A 16,405-nucleotide genomic window follows, 5' to 3' on the forward strand; every position below is an offset into this window, starting at 1 on the left:
GGTTCTTTTTGTAAAAGGGCAGAGAAATGCCCATCACTAGAGATCCAACACAACTTTATACCAAACAACCCAAGTTTTTTCTCTTGCTCATGATGCTTGTCCTTCTGTGGACGGTCTAATTCTTTGCTTTTCTTTAGTTTGGGTCTTACCTCCTTTTGGCTTGTTGCTTGTTTTTTCTTCTCAGCAAGACTTTTAATTAAGTTGCACCCAAAATCATGAAATGCATGTCTAGGTCCCAAAGCCGCTTTACATCTGGAGTGTATTCACCTTTTTTTTTTTTTTTTTTTAAAATAAGCTTATCTCCGGTCATCGTCATGATGCTTATTTATGGATACATGCTGTCTCCTTTCTGAGTCAATATGAGTTTTTCTATTGTCTCCAGTGGAAGTTAGGGTTGTGCACTTGGGACATGAAAAGCTTGATGGAGTCTTTAATTAAGTTTGTGAAAATCATTAGAGGATGATAACCTTTCATCCCTCCTGACCTCAGCTGGATTTTGAACTGGCTACCTAAAGGTTAAAAATTCCATATTCCTTTTGCAATGCTTTGAGCCAGGAAGCCCATTTTATTTTCAAATCCTTTAAATTTCCCGTTTTCTGGCTTCATTTTAAATGGTGGTGGGTGGTTCTTCTGCTTTAATTTCCCGCTCGTCATTCTTCCCTGTGCGTCCCTTCCAAACAAGGTTGCTTGTGAAATTCAGTCCGGTTATTAGGCAGCCTTGATGTTAACACTCCCTTTGAGGCTTTGTCTTCTCCAGAGTGGACAAGAGAAGATCTTTGTGCAGAAGTCTTGTATAATGCAGCTTTGTGTGTTGAGAAACACGAATAAATCCCATACCTTGGGCTTTAGCGCAGTTTGAAATCTCGTAAAAATGTCCAGTCAAAAATTAGGAAAATGAGAGTTAAACTGGCTTGAGGAGAAGGCTGGGAAATGGCAGCTAAGCCAGTCTGCTATTTAAAAAATTCTCCCAAATCTTGTGAAAAAAAGCTTATTGAAACTTTGGCAATTCTCAATCCTGCCCTGCAATCTATAACCTGATAGCAAGGGGGCTGCCTATTTTTTTACACATCAGAGATTTGGCCTGAAGTTTGGTTACTCTGAAATAAGGGGCAAGTTTCTCATTTATTTCCACAGAGTTAGGACAAGAGGCTTTCTGATCCACACAGTTGAGCTGCCTGTTCTGGGATAAAAGCCTTCTTGTTAGATTGCAAGAGTTTAAAAAAAATGAACTCTTCTTTCAGTCTTAGCTGCAAATTTTTTTGGGTCAAACTTGCTTTATTTACTTTGAATTCCAGATCAAGATGGAAAGCAGCAGTGAAATGTACTCAGAATCTCCAGGGTTCCTACCTGACTTTAGTCTGGATTAAAATTTGGGTAAATTTTTAATTTTCCTGCATGGTTTTGCTTATCCTGTTGTAGAACCAGAACAACTTATATTGGGTTGCAGATTAAGACTGAGTTCTAGCCTTACAGTGGCTTGAACTCAAACTGCAGATGCTAACACTATCAAAGTCTCAAAAGCTGGAATACACATTTGGATTCAAAGCCAAATGTTATGACTTGTATTAATTTTTAAATATACTACCTAAGCCTATCCTTCCTTCTCTAACACCCTCTAATTTCATTAGGAAAAATACCCACTTACTCTTGTTGATGAAATAATTGAAATTAATTAAATGTTATGACTCTTTCATCTTTCTTCTCTGCTGTGTGTTGGTTCTTCTCTAGTGTGTTGACCTATTGAAAATATAATGCTCTTTTTCTGGTAGTCTGTCCTCACGACTGCAAAAGCCTATGTAATCTTTTGTTAACAAATTGATCACTCCTTTAAGAGTTAAGATTTGAGTTTGGCTCTTAAGTGTCCAAGCAAATCCTACAAACCAAGGCTGACTCCATTTATCTATCACTGGTCTTTTAATATGTGCAATCCCCATTACACTGGGAAATATATGGGGTTGGGGTAACCATCAGTAAGCCACCAGTTCTAATGCCTTTTCTAGCCTTGAAAGATTCTTATACCTTTTAAACATCTTTATTGCTACTACAGGACTGATCTTTTTAACCTTTCCACTAATTATGTTTCTAAAATCTTGGAAGGCAGTTTTTCAGATAAATGCTCTTTCATTGAGTTAAAGGTAGCCTTCTTTTGGTGACTACAGCAGCCTGCAGGAGCTGTGAATGACAGCAATTCAGTTGCTTTCTTGGCTATAGATTGAGAAGCTGAAGGGTAATAATTCTGCAGCTTGTAAAAATGGAAAATCTGGTAAATAATTTTCACCTTCATTTTTTTATTAAAAAGAAGAAAAAAAATTGAACAATTGAAAAAATATTTATGTTTGTAAACATAAAGAAATGCTTGTTCTTCATGCAATGATTTTTGCAAATAATTAAGTTGAATCAACCATTTGCATGTTAAACTAAAGCTGAAGAGAAGACGTAAATATTCCAGACATTGTTTGCTCTTCAATAGGAAGAATTGAAGGGGTGTTATTTTTTTTTCCTTGTTTTGCTTTTCTTTTAGTAGCCAACCAAATCTAATGGGCTTCTCAATTGTCTGAAGTCACTGAATTTTCATTAGTGCAAGGAAACTGTCTCATTCAAAGCAATAGGAAATCCTTTGCACAAATGTAGCCTACTTTTACTCCTTAATTGGACTTAACCAAGACACCAAAGGCAGTGACGTTATCTTGCATCCCAGAAAAACACAGAATGGGACGGGTGGGATTTCTTTGAAGTATCACAATATCTACTTCTTCAGTTAGTCACATTAACTTTGCTTGAACAAAACCAAAGGTAGGTGATTTATATAGTGGAATGCTGCTTAGCCTGTCTCGGGTTCAGCAAATGTTTCATTGCACAGCAAAGTTACTGTGGCAGTACCCTGTAGCACTTTTGAAGTACAATTTTGCATGCTGCTGGTATGAAGGTGGGATGCTTACTGTTAATAAAGGTGACACAGGAAAATCCCTCTTTAATTATTTACCAGAATATTGCCTTTGGTTTAATTGCCTTCAAGAGTTGCTACTCAAACTAAAGTCTGTTGTAATGGTAAGACCTCCAAAAGAATTTTATGTCAAAACTCAGTTTTAGGGATTTGAAATGTTCTTTTATCATTTCTCTGTAGATTTAATCAGTAAATAGCAAGTTGTCAAAAGAGGCAAAGGAGCCATCTTTGATTCTACCTTAGAAATGAAGACAAGGTCTTAAAAATTCTGGCTGTAAGCATGACAGTTTTAGAATTTGCATAGGAAAGGAAGAAACAATTAGGAGAAATAAGAAACATTTGCAACTTTTTGCTTAGCAGCTTAATTTCTCCATGTTTGTTTGCACCCCATCTAATTTCTGAAGGTTTTTCAGGCTATCATTTGATACATTCATCAATCCTGTCCAGAGCTGCTAATGTTTTCTTAACCGAATTTTTAAAGTTGTCTAGTCAGTCAACAGCTCTGCCTCAAACAAACCCTCTCAAGTTTGGATCTCTTGCAATTTAAAGGTGCAATACAGGCAACTTCAAAAACCTAGAGATTTCTTTTGTTTGACAGACTTTACAATATTGGAGAAGAGTCCACAGAAAATCCCCTTTATATAATATCAGACATAATTCATGGAAGAATCAAGCCAATACACCTGCCATAGGAAGAGAGGCAACATCTCTGTTGTGTTCCATCCCCTTCTGCATTGACCTGGGAGAACAGGAGTGATTAGTTTTGTGAAAATAAACTTATACAGTTGATATCATTTTGGGACATAAGTCATTGCTGGTACATAAGCCCTTTGTTTTGAGGCAAATAAAAATGTGATGTTGAAAAAATACAAGTTAGAGGATTTACACAACTACTGCACCTTTGAACCTAATGCTTTAGAGGAAAGGATAAGGCTCAACCCAAATTGTGCTTCAGTCTCTGCTGTGTATATGTCAAGTCTCTGCTAATGTCTGCTGAGGGCTGATTCATTCCTGTTTTCATATGTACCTCTCCTACCATACAAATGCAGGGCTTCTCAAGCATGTTGCTAGCTAGGGACTCAGCTGTGGCCTTTCCCCATGGACTTGAGATCTTATGGTTTTGTAATTTCAAGGGGGGGAAGAAATTTTTCACCTTTTTTGTCATATTGCATAAAATAGAGCTATTTTAAGCCATTAAATTAAGTATTACAAAATAGTCCCTTGCAAAATTAAGGGATGGGTCAGGCTTGTGTTTGGCCAAACTCTTTGAAGTTTCTCAGTGTTTTGACATATCTAACAAAATTCTACACATTGTGTAAAGCTGGAAAGGTATCACAGGAACTAGTGATGTTAAAAAAATAAACCAATAATAGCTGAAATGCAAATTTAAACAGGTGACGAAGCTAGTATAAAATACTTAAATCCGTAGTGCACCATATTGCTTAGGTTTAATTTAAGGGGAGAAGGGAGAAGAATTATAGCCATCTATGCCTTTAAAGATCAGGTAAACGGGATCTTTCACCATGATAACTGAGTGGCCAGAAAAGAGGAGCATAGTGGTGGTGCGTGCAGAGTTCAAGTCCTACCAAATGGCACTGGGGTTAAACTCTGGGTTTACTGCCCACTGTTTAAATATGAACTACTCAAAAGAAAGATACAGAAGTTTAAAATAACAGCATGCAGATTTCTTTATAGAATTTAAAGAATGAAAAACACTTGAAAAAATATCAGCAGGCAGGGGCAGGAAGAACAAACGGTAACCAAATTGGTTCCTGTGACAAACCATAACATTTACTTTAAAGCATCAGCGTGCTAGTCAGTAAAAGTCAAGCTACTACTCTTTTAATAGATCCCAGGCCTTCTTAAACTCACTGGTCTGCAAGTATTACCCAGGTCAAGAGCAGGTCAAAAAGTGAAAACCCATGTGAAAGTAAACTTTAAATATCTGCTTTTGAAGAGCTATAGCAGACTGTCTCCGCTACAGTAAATATATTTCCTCTGTTTGTATGATATTATGCAGTATACTGGACTTACAACATTGATAATTTCTGCATCATCTGTTCAGTTAAGAATGAAGAATCTCCCTCGTTATAGTTTTGCATAAGCCAAATTTATTTTACTCTTAAGTTTTTGGGGATTTAATTTTAAACGTCATGGCATTTGACTACAAATTTTTTACAGAGCATATCACCATTATTTACTGTAACTTCCACTCCATTTACCAGACCATGTCTCTCAGTTAAAGATCTCTTTTTTAACTATGTGTATACAAGTGCACTTAGGCAAGTTGAATTTCTACCCTTGCTGCCTGATGATAATACAACATCAAGATCCAGGGAGCTGAAAATAAAATCCTGGGTTAATTCCAAAATTGCAGACAATACTGCAGTGATACAAGGTATATTTTAAAAATCCCTCTTCCCTTTTTGACATCACTGGAATACTATGGGTTTTGTTTTGGTATGTTTGATTTTTTTTTTTTTTTTGTCTTAAAGATTTAAAAATATCAGTGTGGTATGTTGGCATTTTCAATTTTTTGTCTGACTCCTATTCAGAATTGATGTCTTCTTTGAGCTGAAACTTGTTTCCCCACAGAGTGAGGAGAATCTGACTCCCTGTTTTGAATTTATTTGCCTAGTAGAATGTGTATTAATTTAGCCTGCAATACACTTGCTTCTGCTTTTGCTGCAGTGAAAGGTCATACTCTGAAGCTGGTTTTCATTTTGTTTTATATGTGTTAATGTAATACCTTATGAATTGCCCTGGATTGTTTTTCTGACAGCTAAAAAGCATAATCATTTTTCCTTCCAGGAGGACTGAAGGAAAAGCAATAATTCCTATTTGGGAGATGATTTAAATTGTTTTGCCTCGTTTTTCTCCTCATATATAAGTAGTGAGTGGGATTCTGGCTCTGTTCAGAATTGGTGGCAAGACTCCCATGGATTTCCATTGGTGGCAAGACTCCCATGGATTTCCATTGAGCTGGGGTATTGCTAACTGTTACTGTAGTTCTCAGGGCTGTTATGCTTGCACGTGAAATCTTTGCCAGCTCAATAAAATAGCACAGATCTGAACGAGCTGAGCTGTTGTTTTGCTGCTCCACAAGGGCCCATTCTGCTGTTGTAATGGAGGCAGAAGTCCCAATAAAGGGACTTCCCAGTCTTTCAAGGATGATGAGGCTTCAGATGAGGAAAAATAATGCAAACTCTGTCTTTCATGCAGTTGTCTTCACGTTTGATGCAAATTTGTGCTAAACATATGCCTGAGAGGGGACAACAAAATGTGAAATTGTAAGTGATGGTGCAGATACAATCTGTATTTGAGAGTTTTGTCTTTGCCTCTTGCTCTCTTGGTATTCGACTAATGATATGTTTTGCTATTGGCTGGGAAAAGGAGGATTGGATGGATACCTAGGGAAGTAGATATTATGCCAGCGAGTATATGATTTTGTCTTGCTAGTTGCTGTTTTTGAAAGTTGTGATGCTTCAGATGTTTAAAATAGGAACGTGTGCAGTTGAAAGCTAAATTTCCAGAAATTAGAGAGGAAACTGAAGTTTAGACAGAAATTTGGGTCAAAGAACTGCTCTCTGTGTTCAGAATAAGAGAGCAAAAAACCAGAACCAGACACAGGGGATGAATCCAGACTGCTGCACAAGATGCTTCTAATAGAGGTCACACTTGCCTGCCTCTGGTGCATTTTGGGGAAAAACTCCACCATTAATTTTGCTTCTCCAAATGCATGAGTGTAGGATGGAAGTTCCTGCATAAATGATGGGAACTCTATGAAGAAGAATGTCCTTCCTGGGACAAATATAATTTGTATAGTAAGGTCAATTAGTTTTGCACCTTTTCACTACTAACTTCAACCCACCTTTAGATGGTTGACTTTTCTTTATTTTTTTTCTAGTGGAGCTAAATCTTCTCTTTAATGTCTGTATTACAGTAGGATTTTGCAATTTCATTATAGAGAATGAATTTGAAAAATATACGTTAGATCCATACTAATATGTAGGTGTTGCATGTGGGCTTTTCTGAAGGAAAGGGCTAGTAAAATACCAGCTGTGACTCAGGAAATTGTTTTATCTCCTTGCTCCATCTTGGACATTTAAGTTCATTTAGACACTCTTTAGGTCAGCATTGCAGAACCTAAGTGATGTAGGAACTGAAATATCTCAGGAGAAAAGCACAGCAGTATCTAAACTGAGAGCTGGAACCTGAGCTCTTGAATCAAGCACCATGGCTCTGTACTCCCTGCAGAGTGGCTGCAGCACCCTGCGTCTTTACAGACCCTCCTGGCAACTTGGTGGGCAACTGGGCAACCTTAAACTGCCCAAGTGTTTGCACCTATCCAGGAATGCACTTTCACCACAAGGTCAGTAGCGCAGACTGTGCTTGGGTAAGACAAACCTTGTCTTTAGCTGCGCAGGGTTGTTCGGTGTGCTCTGGCACAAGTAGGCTCTATCCAAACTGCAAGGGCAATGCCATCTTGCCCTGAAATTTCAGTCAGGAGGAGGCAGAGCTGCTGACAGCATTGTGCAGAGTGACTCCTTGCGCTGTGAATGGCTGGCTAGAGCCCCTTCCTCCTTCTGTGGAAATGTAGCCATGCTTCTTCTTGAACTTAGAGAAAAGTAGTGAACATAAATACAGGAAAGTTTATTACAGCTTTGAGAGTCTTATTGGTCATACAGCATTTCAGTAGTGCCCATCATCTAAGTGCCTTTGGACAGCTGATCAGAGTAACCTTAAGAAATTACCTGATTTCAGAGAACACATCAATCAGGCGTGGATAGCAACACAAAAATGAAAACAGATGGAATTTTAAATTGTCTCGGAAAGGTGGTAATTTCTAAGTTTCAGGATACATGTATGCATGCATGTTCTTAACCTGCTGTACTACCTGTGTTACAATGCAGAGTCCCAAAGCAGATACCTAAGTACAGCACCAGTTCTCAAAAAAGACCTCACTCTCTAGTGATGTAGTTGTCCCCTAAAGTTTGGGGGGGGGACGGGGGTGTTGCATTGAGTTTTTTCCCCTCCTCTTTTTTTTTCTTTTGTTTTTTCCCTAAATCTGGGCTTGCTTACACTTCGCTGGGGTAACAACATGGATGATATCCCACTAATTAAACAATAGGGGTGTATGGCTTTTCTGGCAAAATGGTGCTCTCTATTATCACTGCTTTGTGTCCCAGCCACCAACTAAGCCAGATGTACCAGTCACGTTGCACTTGGTCAGTGGTGCTGTGGGGCTAGCATTTCTTCAAAATGCTTTATGCCACTCTCCCCCTCTATCTGTTTATACACATACATGATTTATGTATCAGTGCTGAACTGGAGACAGCATGCTCACATGAATCTATCCAAGTACTTGTTTTTCTTTTCTGCAAAAAACTCCTCATAAAGAGAACTTTATTTGCTATCTTTTCAAAATTTTGTCAGTGATTGCAGCTTTAAAACTAGAAAAGTTTAAGTAAAGTTACATATTTTAAGGCTGTTTTTTTCTGGATTTCCCAGAGTAGATGTTGGAAGTGAACATTTGTTTCTTTGAAATATCCCTTTTGCCCATGAAGCTTAAAATTCAAATGCTCTCTTTATTTTTCTTTCTCTTCTCTCTTCTTTTCCTACCTGTTTTTCATTCTTACAGCACTAACATTAGTGTAAAAGCAGGCAATGAGGAGTGAATTGTATATCCTTTTGCCTATCACTCCACGTCTGTGATCATCTAGTTCATAGATGTTTTCAATTACCCTGCTGTTTGTTTTGCCTTGTGATCTTGCCCACTCAGTATTTAGACAGTGATGCAATGTATGTACAATCCCTTCAGGTATTTAACAATACCTCTTTGCACTTTGTCAAGCTTCTTCACCCAAATGTGCCTTGAATACCTTTGTAGCAGAGAAGGCAGATTAATTTCAAGAAACTGCAATAATAGATTTTAAAAAGTCTGTACTTTCAGGTTCACAGTTTAAAAAAAAAAAGGCACAAACCTTCCCTTCAAAACAAACTGCTCAAACATAAAAAAAACCCCAAGCTAACAGATCTACTTTATGGCTTATAGGTATGTTTTACCTAGGCTGGCTAATAGATTGTGTGGAAAATTGGAGTGTGGGCTGTTTGTTTACAGGGATCTAAACATGTGTATTTTTATAACTTCTCTGCTGTCATAATGAATTACCAGCCATAAGCTGTCCTTTGTTGGTTTTCGAGAAAATCAAATGAAACCCAGCAGGAGCTCCCAGAGTGCATTGTCCAAGAGTGTAAAAATGCTGTGTTGATGACAGATCATACTGTTTTTATTAAAGCTAAGAACACTGACTTTACTTTGCTTTTTGACCCTAGTGCTTTACTGTCAAGGTGATTTTATTTCTACAAATTTTCCCTCTGCAGGCCTCATCAACGATTCACCATAAAACATTAGACAAATTCTCATCATCTGTATATGATTAGAGCAGGTTCTGCTGTGCTGCTTGCCACAATTTAAAGCGATGTTTTTCAGCTTTTTCTGAAAAGGAGTCAATTTACCACCCTTCATTCATAACACAATGTCTCCTTGTTTTCATATCAGTTTTCTTTGGTTCTTTTTAAGCTGATAAGAACGTAATTGAAGGAATTTTAATGCATTATTTGCTAAAGACTGCAACCAATTTTTCAATTCTACTGTCTAAAAAATTTTAGCTTAAACAAAATGATTTTGTACAAATGCCCTGACGGATGAGCAGGACGCACATGTGACAGTCTGCTCTGAGAATAGTATAAGCTTATTGAAATACTGTTGAGAAAAATCTTCCCAAATTAAACACATGATGACATTGCAAGCTTTTGCATAGACAATTTTGGGTTCTTTTCTATAAGAATTTCTCAAGTGAATAATAATCTAACCTTACACTAAACCTAGCCCCATGCCAGAGTCAAAAGAATTAATTGTACTGCTGTAAATTTTCCACATTTCTCTTTATCCAAACAATTAATTGAATACAATATATGTGTACTAAAACAATATTTTTATTCTTTTCAAATATAAATATTTTAAGAATGGAAAAAAGTTTTTCACAGAACCTTATATATTGAGTAGTTTTTCAGCAATGAGTTTAGAAAAACTTCCATGGAGTGCAGCTATGAGATAGAAAAGGATGAACAGGAAGTCTTGTTTTTAGTTTTTTATATCAATGCACACAATCCAGTCTTGCATGTTACAAAAATGGACTTGACACAGGCTTATATACAATTCCCACCAATGTCTGTCTGTGGTTTAGGATTAACCTCCTTTTCTTGGAAGAGAGAGAAAGAAAGACAGCAAATCTTTCATGGTGACCTGGACATTCATCAAGTATTGGCTTCTTCGATTAGAGATTTCTTTTTTGATCTGGGAAGAACCCAAAAAATAGAGAATCACAATTCTGGACTGAGTATTTATTTTGTTACTCTTGATGCCTTCTGATTTAAGCCATTTTTGGCCAAAGAAGCACTTAGCTGCACTTACGCATCTCCTCGAACTCACACATGCAACTCAATTTGCCATCTAATATAAGCTTCAAATTATTTAATTTTTTCTGTTTCATTAGGTTACTGAGTACTAGTACAGTCATAAGCTGTATCAAAGTGGTATATATATCTGCTTATCGCCTGCTTTACAAAATCACTTATTTTCTTGAATGAATACCTTACACAACACTGAAGACTTGAGATTTTTAGTGGAAGTTTTTCTCTCCATTTTTCCAACTGTGGTACAAGACAAGATACTAGTGATTCATTTTAGGAGACTTCAAGCTACCCTAGGGCATCCCTGAATTATGCATGGCTTTACTCCAATGTGACATTACTGATGATGGCTTTTCTCTATCAGCCTTCTCTGACATATTTTTCCTCATTGCACCTCCTCTTTTCACCATGATGAATGAGGACAAATCTTAAAACCTAGGGATGAACCAGCTGTAGGAAAAATCTCTTCTTAGAATTATTAGTAAAATTTAGTAAATATATGAGAAAACATGCATTATACACAGCAATAGAATTTTCTAGAGATGATTTAGCACTGAAATCCCCAAAAATGCTTCATGGCAAACTTTGCAGAGCAGACGTATGCAGTAAATTAATGTGTGGTGTGATCTCATTTCTACAGTCTTAATTCAAGACTGTTGGCTTCCCTTGTCTTGGAAGAGTCTCACTGGTAAACATAGTTAAATGGTCACTAATATGGTGAAGATCTTTAGAAAATTTGCATTTTGGCAACTAAAATAAAAATGACTATGTAGTGAGGTAAATGTTTAATAAGAGATTGATTGTACAACATCAGGCTGAATCTCTGCTTGTATTAGGAAAACTTCACGTGTCAAAAATCAATGCAAGCTTCAGATGCCAAATAACTTGTGGACTGAGGCTGTTTTCCTCTGCGTTACTCAGTCTGTGAGTTATGTCAACAGGAAAGCCAAGCATTTTGCACATTTTAAATTGCTGGAAAAATCACAGGTTACAAAAAATTATGCAGAAGCACTTTTTATTCTGGAAAAACAGTTGTTTTGAGAAGTGCTAGGTCTTTTGTTTTGCTTGTTCTCAAGGCCAGGCTGGTGCCTTGGACCCCATGGTCCAGTAGCACTTATGCTGCAAAGGGCATTTAGAGGTATGATTTTTTTGAATGGGGAAAGACTGATTTTTACTGGTCATGGGTGACAAATATCTTTTGGATCAGCATAAACAGGAATTGTTTTGCCACATACGGCCTCTGCTGCTCAGTCTCATGGAGTTCACCCGTGGTTTTGAGGATCTGCGTATGCAAGAGATATTGGCCAAAACTGGAATTAGAAATAAGCTACCCCAGGAAAGCTGGGGGTAGTAGGATTTTTTTTAAGAACTTCTGTTTAGATACTCATTTATGCTGTTGGGTCAGCTGGGGGAGTGCTATGGACCTGAGGTCTGGAGGCAAGGATGAGCACAGGAGAGGAAGGCTGGAATTTACGTAGTTGGTCTGGGCAGCCTGTGGCTGTCATCCTCTTTACCTTTTTGCATTGGGGGCCCTTCACCTGGATGTAGGATTTCTTTGTCTGAGGTCCCCCATACAGAAAGTGCCCACTTCCTCCTGCTCTCAGTCAGCTGTCTGTGGCTTCCAGCTCTGTGTAAGCAGCTGAGCCAAAGGCTCAAATCTTCCCCTCTGTTCTAAAACCTACCCACTGGAGAGGCATAGTAATTCTGTTATTAACCTTTTAATTTGGCCTTCTCCCTGGGAGGAAAGAATCTGCCTTGGAACAGATGTACTGCTCAGTTTTCCTCTGTTTTCATTTAGTTTGCCTTTTTTTTGTAACTAGAAAATCTGTGATATAATAATTCATTGTGCAAATGAGGGTCCTGCTGTACTGTATTCCTTTTTCCCAAGTTGAATGCTGAAGTTCATCCACCAAAACCCAGTGATGGCCAGAAGTCACTGCTTCCTGAGAGTATTAATGGCATCTGGCCCCTTGAATCCAGGAATCTTGACTCAAGGAGCTCCCAGCTCTGATTACACCAGTGATTCCCACAAGGTTCTCCAGGCAACTGAGCTGCTCGGTTGCTTCAAGAGTGTCTGTGCCCTGATTTGGCTCCTGTGTTGTCTGGTGTTCTGAGAAAGGGCTTCTGAGGCGATGGAATTATTGATATTTTTGTTTTAGTAATAAAAAAATTATATTTTTATCAAAAAACCCCGATATTAAAATTTATATTTATTATCAAAAAATATTTTACGTATGCTGTACTTCAGCAGAAAAGAGTGGCTTTCTAAAGAAAAGTCTTTGAAGACTGGCTTCCTAATCTTATTATGCTGTGATTGTAAATATATAAATTTGGAAACACAGAACCTGATGTGCAAATTTACACTTGCTAAATATTAAATATGAAACAGTCATGTAAATGTGAGGTGAACCTGTAAGCAGCAGATGTGTGTGGGCCCACCATGATGTGTTAAGGCAATCCAGCTGCCATTCTAGCAGTACATGGGGTTTGTGCTTCAAAGTTCAGCAGAATGGCTTCATATCTCTTATTTCTGCTCTGACTCTCTCTGTCAGACTGATAAAATTAGCAAGTGATGCAGAGGATTTTAACTGTAAATGGGTATTTTCTGGGATATTTTTTACTGCTGACCACATCTGTGAGGCTGAACTGGGCACTGAGACCCACAGTCATGGAACAGCTTGCATGAGTCCATGGTAGTGTGACTCACTCAAAATACTAGATCCTTTGATTTAGTATCCCTACTCCTGCAATTAGGGCTACCAAACTGGTCTTCTGCAAAAGCACCTCATCTCACCTAATCTCATAATCCCATACATCTGTGTGTTAACACAGATGCATTCCAGGAGAACTAGGCTGGATGTGCACATGTATCACAGTGGCAGTTACACCTTCGAATATGGCATAGTACAGTGTTGGTCATATCCGTGCCTCTTTGTGAAATAAGCAGCTTCTAAAATTAACCTTAAAGTGATCTTTTGCGGGAAGGCATTTGAGTTTAATGTATAACTAGTAGTTTTGCTGTGCTTTTTTAAAATTCATGTGGGTTTAGTTCCCAATTTTGTCTTTGTCTTTCGTTGATAATCTGTATTTTGTAAATAAAGGAAATATTATTTTCTTTCATAAAAAAATCATAATATAGTTCTAGAATATTTAAAAATGAATAGAGTTGAAGGCATTTTACTGTGCCCTTTGACATGACTACAATATGTTCATTATATAGGTTATGTCTCTCTATATATTTAGGTATGTATGAATCACTCCTTTCATCTCACTTGAAGGATAAAAAGATGATTCTGACCAAAGTGGAACATCTTGACGTTTTGGGATCTCAGGCTCAGTGACAGGTTGACCCTGGCTGGCTGCCAGATGCCCACCCAGCTGTTCTGTCTCTTTCTCAATGGGACTGTGTAGAAAAAGAGATGGAAAACTCATGGGTTGAGATAAAATAGGAAAGTTGCTTAACAATTACCATCGTGAGCAAAACAGGCTTGATGTGGGAAAATTTAATTTCCTGCCAGTTAAAATAAAGCTGGATACAAAGTTAGAGATGCGAAGACACCTCCCCTCTGTACTGGAACCAGCAATGTCCAGCTCGGGGTAGCCTCTGGCCTCCTCTCCCAGGGACCACTGGAACTACTGGGCAGCCTCATTTGCTGGTCCCTGGTGGGCTCTCTCCTGGTGAGGGCAGGGGTCAAGCAGTGGCAGAGATAAGACAGGGGAGCTGTGGACAAGCTCCAGCTTCCACATCAGAGTCTCCATGGCCTTAGAAGAGCAGCAGGCTACCTATCAGCTGATGCTGAGCACCATCAGTGAGTCTCCCAGTGCTGCTTCCCTGCACAGTCATTAGCCTCAGCTAAGGGTGGCTGCAGAAATACCTATTTGACCTTGGCAAATCTGGTGGGTTTCTGTAGCCTCACCGTATGGCATCTGTCTGTCTGTGACTTTGTTGAAGTAGAAAAAGTAGAAGGTATAATCTCCTACTGCCAAAGGTCTATCCACCCCTAATGGCTCCGACCCTCTGGTGTTTCTTGTCTCATTCTGTGACCAGCACACAACATGTACATGGTCCCATAAGCAATCTGTCTGAGAGATTTTACCACTCACACAATCCTAGTGTCTCCTGGCCAGATTCACCAATGCACATGTTTAATTTTAAGCACATGTTTAAGTCCTATTAGTATTTATGGGAGTACAATGTGGACTTATATTTAGGTACTTGCTTAAAAATGATTTATTGAGGAGAGATAAAATTAAGCCTACACTTAAGAGCTTTGCTCATTGAGAGAGTGGAATATTTACATTTGCTCCAAACACATGTTCAGGTCATTAGGACTTGTGATATATAGGTGTGATTTGCTACTTTTTTGTTGTCTTGCAGTTGGTTAAGGAGAGACCAAGGTGCACAAGTGTGATGCATTATCGGTGGATTCTCTTTAAAGACAGTTCATTTAAAATAAAAAGAAAGTGGTTTCTTGTACAACAACCTGGATAAAAGCCGATGGGTTTTACTTTCATTCCTTTGTCTCTTTAAATGCGGATATTGGGGCCAAGTCCGCAGATGAGCCATAGAGAGCAGGGTGCTGGGCTCTCTGCCTCAGGGAAGCTTCCACTGTGAGAGCTGCCTTGGAGCTTGCAGGTACTGTAACCATTTTTAAGGTTTCATGGCTTTTGTTTTGCTTTTTTTTCCCCCACCCTTCTATTGTGTCTGAATTTATGTGCACAGAAATGCTAGCAATGAGTTACGGCTGTGAGTGTGTGTGCAGAAAAGCTGTGGCACACAGTTGCCTAATGGGAAACAGTTGGGTTTGCTCTGCTCTTTTGCAGAGTGCTTACTGGAGGAGGTAAATTCTTTGGAAATTAAAGATAACGTTTGTGTGCTTTCTTTTTGGGAGAAAGGGAGTTTCTTAACACATTCTGACTAGCTGGAAAAGTTTTATTGCAGGCTTCAGAAGAGTTTTATGTTCTTCAGTGTTCCATGGGTGGTTGCTTCTCTGCTGCTAGTTCACTGTCTTATCAAAAATTTAAGCTGTTTCATAGGTTTTTGAAGTTTGTTTGTTTGTTTGTTGTTTGTTTTCCAGAAAAAGCCCAGCTCTTGGAGGCAAGTGGCAAGGGTTGAGTCACAGCTTTCATTGCGTAAAAAGGCACGTGCCAGAGTTTAGTATTTCAGGAAAAAACCCAGTTAAAATGTGAGTTAATGAATCTTTTCAAAACCGGGCCTTCAAAAGTTACTGTAAAAGAGACCAAGTTATGCTCCTACCTTGTAATTTCTTTAAAGGTCTCTTTCATGATCTGAGGTTCTCACTCATGATTTATCCTGAATACTTGGGGTTTGGCAGTACTCTTGCTGCATAGGACCAGAGGTATTTGATATACTATTTGCTTCTGTTGATTCTGAGAAGTTTAAAATATATGTTCAGTTTTATGGTGCAAAGCAGCTATTGGTTTTTTGGAAGGCTTCCACAGCAAACTGGGTCTCTGAATGTGCACATGTGCCCCCGAAGCCTCCTCACACAGCCCTGATCTGTGAGAGTAATGCATGCGGGAACTCTGGGCTGCCAGAAAAGCAGATATTCACAAGCATTACCATAAACCATATTTGCATATCAATCATTCATACTTGAAAGCAGGAGTTAGTAACCCTTTCTTTCTGAGCTGGCACGCTCCACTGTGTGTTCTGCTACTATGGCTTTGATCTGTAGAAAAGCATGTTTACTTTTTGAACCACAAAACAGTAGTTCTCTTTTAATCGGGATGTGTAGCTCTGCTGCAGTGAAACAAAACAAGTGAAAAGCATTTGAAATGAAGACCTAATATTTTTAGATGAGGGCTGTCTTTTATTATGAACAAAAATGTCCTCTTCAAAGATGCAGGTTAGTTAATATCTAGATGGGTCCACTTCATCTCAGGTGTGGTTTTTTTTTGCTTAATCAGCAAAAGTAGAAAATCTGAGCTCATTGCTTGGAGGCATTAGGACCTTACAGAGCA

General features: G+C 38.5%; 1 long non-coding RNA gene across 1 annotated transcript in view; it reads left to right on the top strand.

Moving 5' to 3' along the window:
* Positions 1-16,405, top strand: part of LOC108447314 — a 227,758-nt gene that overhangs the window by 78,395 nt on the left and 132,958 nt on the right. The gene's annotated exons all lie outside the window — the stretch shown is intronic.

This window comes from Corvus brachyrhynchos, unplaced genomic scaffold (genome assembly GCF_000691975.1).
Source record: "Corvus brachyrhynchos isolate BGI_N302 unplaced genomic scaffold, ASM69197v1 scaffold175, whole genome shotgun sequence".
Lineage (NCBI taxonomy): Eukaryota > Metazoa > Chordata > Aves > Passeriformes > Corvidae > Corvus > Corvus brachyrhynchos.